The 10,355-nt window shown below is 40.5% G+C and overlaps 1 pseudogene across 1 annotated transcript; it reads right to left on the minus strand.

Moving 5' to 3' along the window:
- Nucleotides 1–587: 587 nt before the first annotated feature.
- LOC311095382 lies at nucleotides 588–1,958 on the minus strand (annotated as a pseudogene). Its single transcript has 2 exons — nucleotides 1,879–1,958; nucleotides 588–1,544 (listed from the first exon to the last, which is right to left on the minus strand). The product of its transcript is annotated as an uncharacterized misc_RNA (transcript).
- Between the last annotated feature and the right edge of the window lie 8,397 nt (nucleotides 1,959–10,355).

Below are 10,355 nucleotides of genomic sequence, written 5' to 3' on the forward strand. Positions count from 1 at the left end.
CAGAGGTTGCTTGCGCAGATGGTGGAGAAGATGTAAAATTATTATTTTTATTCTCATGTTAATGTATGTTGGTATGGGTTGAATTGTTTACATGCCGTTATAGTTTATTTATTTAATACATTTTTGTCAGTGGCCCAGATTGCCAGGATGCTGTTTGTGAATGACCACAAAAAAAGAAAACAAAGCACAGTTCTGTGCAATTTAAATTATTTCAAGTCATTTCAATAAAATATTGTTTTAATATTAAACCAAGCCTTGTCATGGTTGAATGTTACCAGTCTTTTCAGCTACAAAAAACACCTCACTGGCCTGTGAAGCACAATGAAGCATTAAGTTAAGGTTTAACACTTTTGTATTACAACACCTAGAAATACATGAACATTGCATCACATGATGTAGCACCACTCTACTCTACTAAGAAAAACTATAAAGTTATGTTAGGAGAGTATTATCTATCTAGCCTAACTCTGTGGGTTTTAGGTTTAGGATAGTTCTAGGTACGACTTAAAGGGGGAGAAAATTGACACTGAAACTGTTTAAAAGGTGTAAAAAGACAATAGACATTTATTAGATGACATTAGTCACAACTACTCGTTGCCATCCTCCTCTCTTGGACATCCCTCTGGGTGTTCATCACAGCCATTCATAGCTCCAAGAGCAAAGTTGTGCAAGAAGCATGCAGCCATGATAATCATTACCACAATGTCCATCCTGGTGTTCTGCAGGTCTCTTAAGCGCCGCCACTTGCACTTCATCCTGCCAAATGCCTGCTCAGCGATGACCTTCCCCGACTGATGTTGTAATTTTGCTGATGGTCATCAGCATCAGTGAGGGCCCCGTTGTCACGCTTAGGTGTTACAATGAAGTGGAAGGCCTGACCAAAATAGGCACTGTCCCCGAGCAGACGATAGTCCCCCACCTTCTCCTGCCATTCAGTGTAAAAGTGGAGCCCCGCAGCATCCTGGCATCGTGCACCCTGCCTGGTGGTCCAGCAAAGATGCCAATGAAGCGGCCTTCATCATTGACGATTCCCTGGAGGAGGACAGAGTAGTAGGACTTCCTGTTGATGTAATCCCCTCCTCTGATGGGTGGCCTCTGGACCCTGATGTGGCAACCATCTATCGCCCCAATGACTCCATCGAGGCCAGAGATGAGCTGGAAGACAGCAGAAGACATCCTCTTCTCACAGCCCCTTGGCCAAGACACAAAGTTTGTGTATGGTCAGCACTTGAAGGATGGCTCTGTGCGTCGCTGACTGGGAAGCATTCAATTTATCAGATATCTCTCTGAAGCTGTTCTGGTTGGCCATATACCAGAGAAACATGAGGACCTTTTTGGGAACAGGCAAGGGGGGAAGTCCATGGCTGTGTTCGCTGTGCAGGCCCCCCTCCTGAAGCAGTCGAAGGAGCTGCTCAAACCTGGCTCTTCTGATCAGGAAATGATGGGCAAATGTATTGTCATCCATATCCTGCATGATCTCCCACTCCATTCCAGACTTGAGGACTATCTGCTGTCTGGACAGCAGCACAGCTGATATCACAGCCCTACGCGAATGAGAAAAAGAAATAGAGATAAAAAAAAACTGCAGTTAATACATGTCTTTTAACTCGTGTAACAGTGCGTCTACTACTTTTCGCTGCGTTCGCCAGCAAAGTTTGCATCTTGCACAAGTTGCCAAAATCATGCGTGAAACATTACCTTTAGCTTTTAAGTGCATCTATTTATGACAAAAAGCGTTCTGTAAAAGAGCAACACCGCAAGGAGTTCAATATCACCTTTAGCGACGTCACCACTGTTTGTTTTTAGCCCATTTCCTGCTAGCTGGTGTGCTAGCTAAAATGATCTACTATAACGTGGCTCAAACTTGACCAAACATACTGAAATATGAGCATACCTTCTGCGTCTTGTGTCATAGTCTTCCTGGAGTTCTTCCTCTGTGTGGTGTAGGTGAAGCACATACTTTGAGCACGTGGTACTCAGCCAGTGCTACCATAAAAACAGCTTTCCGGGTGGCGTCCATGTTTTTTACATACCAGAACGCTTGAAGTGACCGTCTTAGTCATATATCCGAGGGCCGAGTCGGTTCGTTGACAATTATAACGCACCATTATCTTTCTAGTATGCTGGCATTTTATAATCCATCTTGAGATAATGGTGACAGAGTTCTCATGCTGGAACCAAACTTTGGAATGAACTCCCACTTTCTGTAAGGTCAGTAAAGTCACTACCGAAATTTAAGGCCATGTTTAAAGCACATCTTTTAAGACTTCATGGACACCTTCATGATGGGTGTTTTATCATTACCTTGTCTTTGTTTGTTTTCTCTGTACTGTTATTTGTGTTTAGTTATTGTGAACCACTATGGGCAACAGCTGTTGCAATATAAAATGAAACTCTTCAAGCAAATTAATATAAAAAAAAATAAAGAGACTTACTAAAGTATGAGATTTATTTGTTAAACAGGAAAAACATCAATGGTAAAAACCAACACCGTTAACTGCATGCATGGCCACATTCTTTATGGCCAGGACATGGGGCATCAGTGTGCGTTTTTTGGCAGTTTTCATCACATACTGGAGGCTTTTCTGCATCAGACGCAGGCATCACTGGAGGACCCCCCTTTGGGCCAGGACATGGGGCATCAGTGTGCGTTTTTTGGCAGTTTTCATCACATACTGGAGGCTTTTCTGCATCAGACGCAGGCATCACTGGAGGACCCCCCTTTGGGCCAGGACATTGACCATCAGTGTGCGTTTTTTGGCAGTTTTCATCACATACTGCAGGCTTTTCTGCATCAGACGCAGGCATCACTGGAGGACCCTTTGGGCCAGGACATTGACCATCATGGTGAGTTTTTTGGCAGTTTTCATCACATACTGCAGGCTTTTCTGCTTCAGACGCAGGCATCACTGGAGGACCCCCCTTAGGGCCAGGACATTGACCATCATGGTGAGTTTTTTGGCAGTTTTCATCACATACTGCAGGCTTTTCTGCTTCAGACGCAGGCATCACTGGAGGACCCCCCTTAGGGCCAGGACATTGACCATCAGGGTGAGTTTTTTGGCAGTTTTCAGCACATACTGCAGGCTTTGCTGGTTCGGCCCCAAGCTGCACTGTAGGCTTTGCTGGTTCAGCTGCAGGCGTCACTGCATGGATTCAGATAGTCAGCTTTAGTCAGTCCATTTAGCAACATTCAGTCTTAGATGTACAGCACAAAACACGCAAAGCATGAACAGCAAGTTGTACTTACAGAAAGAATTTTGTTTCAAGTATTATTCATCATCTATTAAATTTGTAAAGCAATCCTGTGCTTGAAACTGTGCTATCAGCTCAATACTTTTGACACGGTGGAAAAAAAAGTGGTCAAAGATCAGAGTAGGTTTACAAGAAAATACTAGTTCAGTCTTTCTACTTTATAGTTTCACATTTAGTTCAGTTTAATTAACATTGTCCTCCAGAGCAGTCTCGATCACAAGTACATCCTCCACGGCACGACCGTCAGCTTTACCAGACACTACAGAAGTGTTGTTGTAATAGTATCAGTATTTATAAGTCAGGGGTTTCGCAGTGTGCATCTCAAACTTGAAAAAATTCATACATTTATCTGCTTCAGATCAAGTAGAAATAACATTTATAACTAAACTGACAATTAGTTTTAAAGACACAGAGTGCCATTACAACCTACCCCACTACTGGTGAGGCGTGTTATAGAAGCACAATGCAGAAAGACGACATCCATCAATATGTGGTTCAGAAGTTTAATATTACAGCTAATTGTACTGTACATCATATTTTGTAAGGCATTTATTTATGCATTTCTTCAGGCAGTGTAATGAAGCTAAAAGATCTTCTCACCTATGACTCCAACGTGGTTTGTGCTCAAACATGCAGACAGACACAATAAAACAACACTCAACGAGCAGTACACTCGAGCTGTCATCCTCTTGACCTGTGATCTCACAATCAACTCTACTGGAAACGGCGCTGAATTAGTCAGAAGTTACAGTAAGGCACACAAAGCAACACTGAAAACATGTGCTGCTGAATCCCTTAACATAAATTGCTGTCCAAAGATTTATAGATCCAAGGAAGTCTGGGTAACTCCAACCCTGATGAAACTCACCTGCGTGTAGCTTTCTAGTAGCCTAATCTTTAAGACCTTGATTAGCTTGTTCAGGTGTGTTTGATTAGGTTTGGAGGAGTGGAGCACAGCGGTCATGCCAGATGACATAATTAGAAGATTGAGTGTTTCTATAGGTGTGTTCGACATCGGCTGAGTGGGTGAAGCTGAGTGGGGGTGTGGAGTGGAGATGGCAGGAAGTGACGTAGGAGTAGGAAGTGAGATGGAGATGGGAGAGGAGGACGCGGGAGAAACTAACAGTGGAGAATGGTATACAATAGTTCGAAACTTCAAAAGGAAAAAGAAAGACGGAAAACTTAATGATGATAATCGTTGGGATTCGGATGTGGAGAGTGTTGTCAGTGCATCTCAAGCTAGAGGGGAAGAGTTTAAGGTAAAACTTCAGTTTGATTCTCCCGGCTCAGTTAACCCATTGAAATTGACGAAAGCTTTATATGACACCGTAGGTACTGTGAATATTAAACCACTTCGAGATGGTAATTTGTTGATTACTTGTTCTGATGCCAAACAGAGAGATGACATGATTAAAATGACTAATTTGGAAGGAAAGAAAATCAAATGTTTTGTTTGGGGGCAAGAGAAAACAGTACAAGGAGTTATTACAGGGATTTCAACTGATTTAACTACTGAAGAAATCTTGGAAAATGTATCTGGAGCTAAAGTAGTGAAGGCTAGGAGACTGATGTATTTCAAGAATGGAACAAAACAGGAGAGCTTATCTATCTTATTGCAATTTCAGGAAGAAATGCTGCCAACAAGAGTTAAAGTAGGATTCATGAGTTTTCAGGTTAGACCATATGTTCCTCCTCCCCTAAGGTGTTTTAAATGCCAACGATTTGGCCATGTAGCAGCGGTGTGTAGAGGCAAACAGCGGTGTGGTAAATGTGGAGGAGAGGATCATGAATATGGCAAATGTAACGAAGGTACAAAAATCAAATGTTGCAATTGTGGGGGTGAACATAGTGCTGCGTATAAAGGATGTGAGGTGCATAAACGAGCAGCGGAAGTGCAGAGAGTCAGAGTTGAAGGGAAAATGACATATGCTGAAGCCATTAAAGTAACTAATGCAAAAAGAAATGTGACAATATCACCAATAGTGAGAATGGCTGAACAGAGAAAGGGTCAGAGTTCTGAGCAGAGACCGGGTCAGAGTTCTGAACAAAGGCAAGATCAGAGTTCTGAGCAGAGGCAAGATCAGAGTTCTAACAAGGCAAGAAGAGATTATGATAGGCCTATAGCAACCAAACCAAATATTGGAGTGGATAGTGTTGTGTTTGTTGCATTTCTGGCAGAAGTAGTCAATTGTTCAGCTCAAACACAAAGCAGAACAGAGAGGATTAAAATTATCATAAAGGCAGCACAAAAATATCTTAATTTGGGGGAATTAACAGTAGATGCAATAAATGAAACACTCATAGCAGGGACACAGGAAACTCAGTCAACATGTGGAGAATCATAATGGTTTTTGCAATTCTACAATGGAATGCCCGGAGTCTTTGCTCTAATGGACAGGAATTTAAAAAATATATTGAAGAAAGAAGTGAGAAACCTAATGTTATTTGTGTGCAAGAAACATGGCTTAGGCCTCAATTAGATTTTATACTACATGGATATGTGGCTATACGCAGGGACAGGGAAAGCGGCAATGGAGGTGGTGTAGTTATGTTTGTTCAACAGGGAATAGGATACAGGATTATAAATATAAGTAAAGACTCTGAGGCAATTGTAATTGAAGTGTGGATAGGGAAAACGAACATATGGATAGTGAATTATTATAATCCATGTGGGAAGCTAAATAAAGGGGTGCTTGAAAAGATAATTGGTGGAGAAATGCATAAGACAGTTTGGTGTGGGGACTTTAATGCGCATAGCACACTTTGGGGTGGTACACACACTGATTATAATGGAAATGTTGTGGAAGAATTTATAGAAGATCAAGATCTAGTTTGCTTGAATGACGGAAGAGGCACTAGAATAGATGTAACAAGAGGATTGGAATCTCCAATTGATCTTACTCTGGTGTCTAAACAAATAGCAAGAGTTAGTAAGTGGGATGTAATACATGATAACACAGTAGGCAGTGATCATTACCCAATAATCTGTGAAATAGGAGTGGGTCCAATTCAGTTGGAGGAAATAGGTTTCCCTAGATGGAAATTAAGAAATGCTAATTGGGTACTTTATAATGCGACATGTAGTATGAGGTTAGAAGAAATTAGTCAAAATAGGTATGATAATATAGATGACTTTAATACAAATGTTGTAGAAATCATGTACTCCACTGCAAAAGAGGTTATTGGAAAAGGAAGTGGATTAAAACAACATAAGACAGTCCCCTGGTGGTCAGATGAATGTAATAAAGCAATTAAGACAAGAAATAGAGCTTTTAGGAAAGTTAAAGGATCCTTCTCTTTTAATGACCTAATAGAATACAAAAAGGCACAAGCAGAAGTTAGACGGACAATTAGGAAAGCTAAACGAGATTACTGGAAGCAATTCTGCAATAAAATAGGGAGAGAAACGCATATTAGTCAAGTATGGGGAATGATAAGAAAGATGGGAGGAATTAGGAGGGAGTATACATTGCCAGCTATTAAATATAATAATAAAGTTTTGATAACAAATAGGGATAAAGCGGAGGCTCTGGCGGAGACTTTTGTTAAAGTTCATAGCTCTACAAATCTGACACCTGATGCAAGGAAAGGTAGAGAAGAAGTAATGAGAGGAAACTCTAATATCCTAATGGAAAAGGAGGACTTTAATGGAACATCAAATGTTTTCTTTTCTTTATTTGAACTGAAAAGAGCATTGGTAGGAGTCAAAGCAACGTCCCCTGGTAAGGATGAAATATGTTATAAAATGGTTGAAAACTTAAACCATCAAGCGCAGTTGGTGATCCTGAAGTTATTTAATAAGGTATGGGAGTTAGGGGTATTGCCGTCAGCATGGAAACATTCTGTTGTTATCCCAATTGGGAAACCAGGAAAAGATAAAGGTGTAACAACCAGCTATAGACCTATCGCATTAACATCCAATATATGTAAAATAATGGAACGTATGGTCACAGACAGGTTAACTTACATATTAGAGAGTAGGAATTTGCTAATACCACAACAGAGTGGTTTCCGTAGAGGAAGGACAACTATGGATCCAGTGATATGTTTGGAGGATGAAATTAGGAAGGCTCAGGTTAAAAAAGAAATAGTAGCTGCTGTCTTCTTTGATGTGGAGAAGGCCTATGACATGTTATGGAAAGAGGGTCTTCTTATTAAATTAGAATCCATGGGAATTGGTGGAAGAATGTTCAACTGGATCATGAATTTTCTGAAAGACAGGACTATAGAGGTAAGAATTGGAGTATCTTACTCTAATGTTTACTCTATAGAAAATGGAGTACCACAAGGAAGTGTATGTAGTCCTATTTTATTTAATATCATGATTAATGAGGTTTTTTCAGAGGTTGATGCTAGCCTTGGGAGATCACTATATGCAGATGATGGGGCAATATGGGTAAGCGGTCGTAATGCAGCATTTGTTGAAAAGAAACTACAGACAGCAGTCAGTAATGTTGAGAACTGGGGAAACAGGTGGGGTTTTCGGTTTTCTGTAGACAAAACACAGGTTATTTGTTTCTCTAAGAAACGTAACACTCCTGCAATACAAGTTACTCTTTATGGGCAATCAGTTAAACAGGTACAAAATATAAGGTTTTTAGGTGTATGGATGGATCATAAGCTGACATTTGGTGATCATATACAGAGGAATGTTACCAAATGTAAAAAGGCAGTTAATGTTATGAGATGTCTGGTAGGAAGTGGTTGGGGTGCTAGTATGAACTCTCTTAAACATATTTATATTGCCTTAATTAGATCAACATTTGATTATGCATGCATTACATTTAGCTCAGCTGCAAAATCTCATTTGCAGAAGCTCGACCTGGTTCAAGCACAAGCTCTCCGCCTATGTAGTGGTGCATTCAAGACTTCGTCAATTCCAGCTCTCCAGGTGGAGGTAGGGGAGATGCCTCTATCTCTTAGACGTCTTCAGCTTGCCATGGTATATTGGGTAAATTTGCAGGGACATAAGCAGGGTCATCCAACCAAACCAGTGTTGAACGCATGTTGGGAACATGGAAGGAAGCAGTTTAACAGTTTTGGATGGGTGGGAAACAGTCAAGCTGAGAAACTGGGAATTGTGGAATTACATTACAGCTGTACAGTGGCATTATCTGCTATTCCTCCTTGGATATTTCCATTACCAGTTGTGGACCTAGAAATCGCAAAGATGTTAAAACAATACAAGGAATATGGTGTGATAAATGATCTGGTAAAACAATATCTATGTAGTAACTATAATAATAGTATTCAAATATTTACAGACGGATCAAAAGACCCAAGTACAGGAAAGACGGGAGCAGCAGTATATATACCACATTTTCAGAAATCAATTTTTAAAAAGAACTTCAGATTATTTAGCAGTGTATACTGTGGAGCTTTTAGCTATTTTACTAGCACTCACATGGATAGAGGAGGTTGGGCATAATCAATATATCATATGTTCAGACTCAATGGCATCATTAATAAGTATAGCAAATTGCAAATCTGTTTGTAGGCCTGACTTGATTTGTGAAATTTTTCATAGTTTATATAGATTAAAAAATCTTAATATTACAGTGTGTTTTATGTGGGTCCCATCTCACGTAGAAATAGAGGGTAATGAAGAAGCTGATCGTTTGGCTAAAAAGACTCTTAAGTCAGACATACAATGGACAGTTCCATTGAGTAAAATGGAAATTAAGTGTATCATTAAAACAAGAATCAATAGGATATGGCAAGAACAATGGGAAAAGGAGGCAAAAGGTCGTTTTTTATATAAAATACAGAAACAAGTGAAAACAAGGAGGCAGGGTGGTTGGAAACGAAGGGGGGAATCTGTTATCACAAGGCTAAGAATTGGACACACAGGTCTTAATCATAATCTCAATCGTTTAGGGAAACACGCAACAGGACTATGCATTAATTGTGACAGGAGAGAAACGGTAGAGCATATATTAATAGAATGTGAAGCATACAGAACAGAACGAATCATATTGTTAGAACAAGTTAAAGAATTAGGTTACACACATTTATCAGTAGAGGGTTTACTTTCCTTTTCTACATCAAAGCCATCAGCATGGCCAGCTGTCATGAGATACCTTAAAGAAACAGAGCTATTTGATCGAATTTAAGAATAATCAAGAATATATACTTTATTTTTTTATTTATTTTTTTTTTTTTTTTTGTTTTGTTATTACGTGTTAGTAGAAATCCGCATTGAAGCTCCACACCCCAAACAGTTGGTGGCGGTAATGCAACAAATTGGTATGCCAACCGCCAATAAAAAGAAGAAGAAGAAGAAGAAGAAGAAGACATCGGCTGCGGCTGGATGCAACCGATCGGCGAGAGTAGCCGCGTGCAGGCGGGGAGGAGCTGCAAACTGAGACCTGAAGTCGGACACTTTCTGGTTCCCGTGGTGACCGCTCACGTGGTGTTTGCATACTTTACCACAGCTGCAGTGAAATAAATGCAATATTTGCCAAACAATGCACAGATGTTTCAGAGACATTTTCTTTCAATACTTTATGTACTGCTTCATCCAGCGTCTGTTTGAACAAGAATAAAGTTCAACTTAAGCTACTATCAATGAAGTGGAGTCTACGTTTTTTAAGCAGTTTTAATTTGATAAACATGACACAATATAACATGACAACGACATGAAAAGAGTGTTCACTGTTATAATAAACTGATTTGAGAGCTTTAGAGGAACTAAAGGTTTTCGAATAAACACGAAATAGACGTGATCGTTGTCATGCGGTGAATCCGGCCAATCGTGGAACAGCTGTGTCGTCATCAGCCCACGTGCAGCCCAGTGCAGCCGCTCTTGAGAAGCTGCGCTGGCTGAGTTCTCCGGCTACTCTCGAATTGCTCTCGTGGTACTTTGATGGCATACGTCACAGTCACGTGGCGTCGGCGCTGTATCAAGTCGGACAAAATTTCTAACCGGCATGCACTGCTTTAAGTCAGCCGCCGATCGGTCTGCGCAGAGCTGCATGAAGTCGAACAAGCCTTATGGCAACACTATCAATGACAAAATGGTCAGGTGGTACATTGATCACATGGTACAAGTCGGAGCTCTCTGGAAATTCCACGTTTACAAGTTGTTGTTATGAATAACC

Source organism: Abramis brama (assembly GCF_963993115.1).
Source record: "Abramis brama genome assembly, chromosome: 13".
NCBI lineage: Eukaryota > Metazoa > Chordata > Actinopteri > Cypriniformes > Leuciscidae > Abramis > Abramis brama.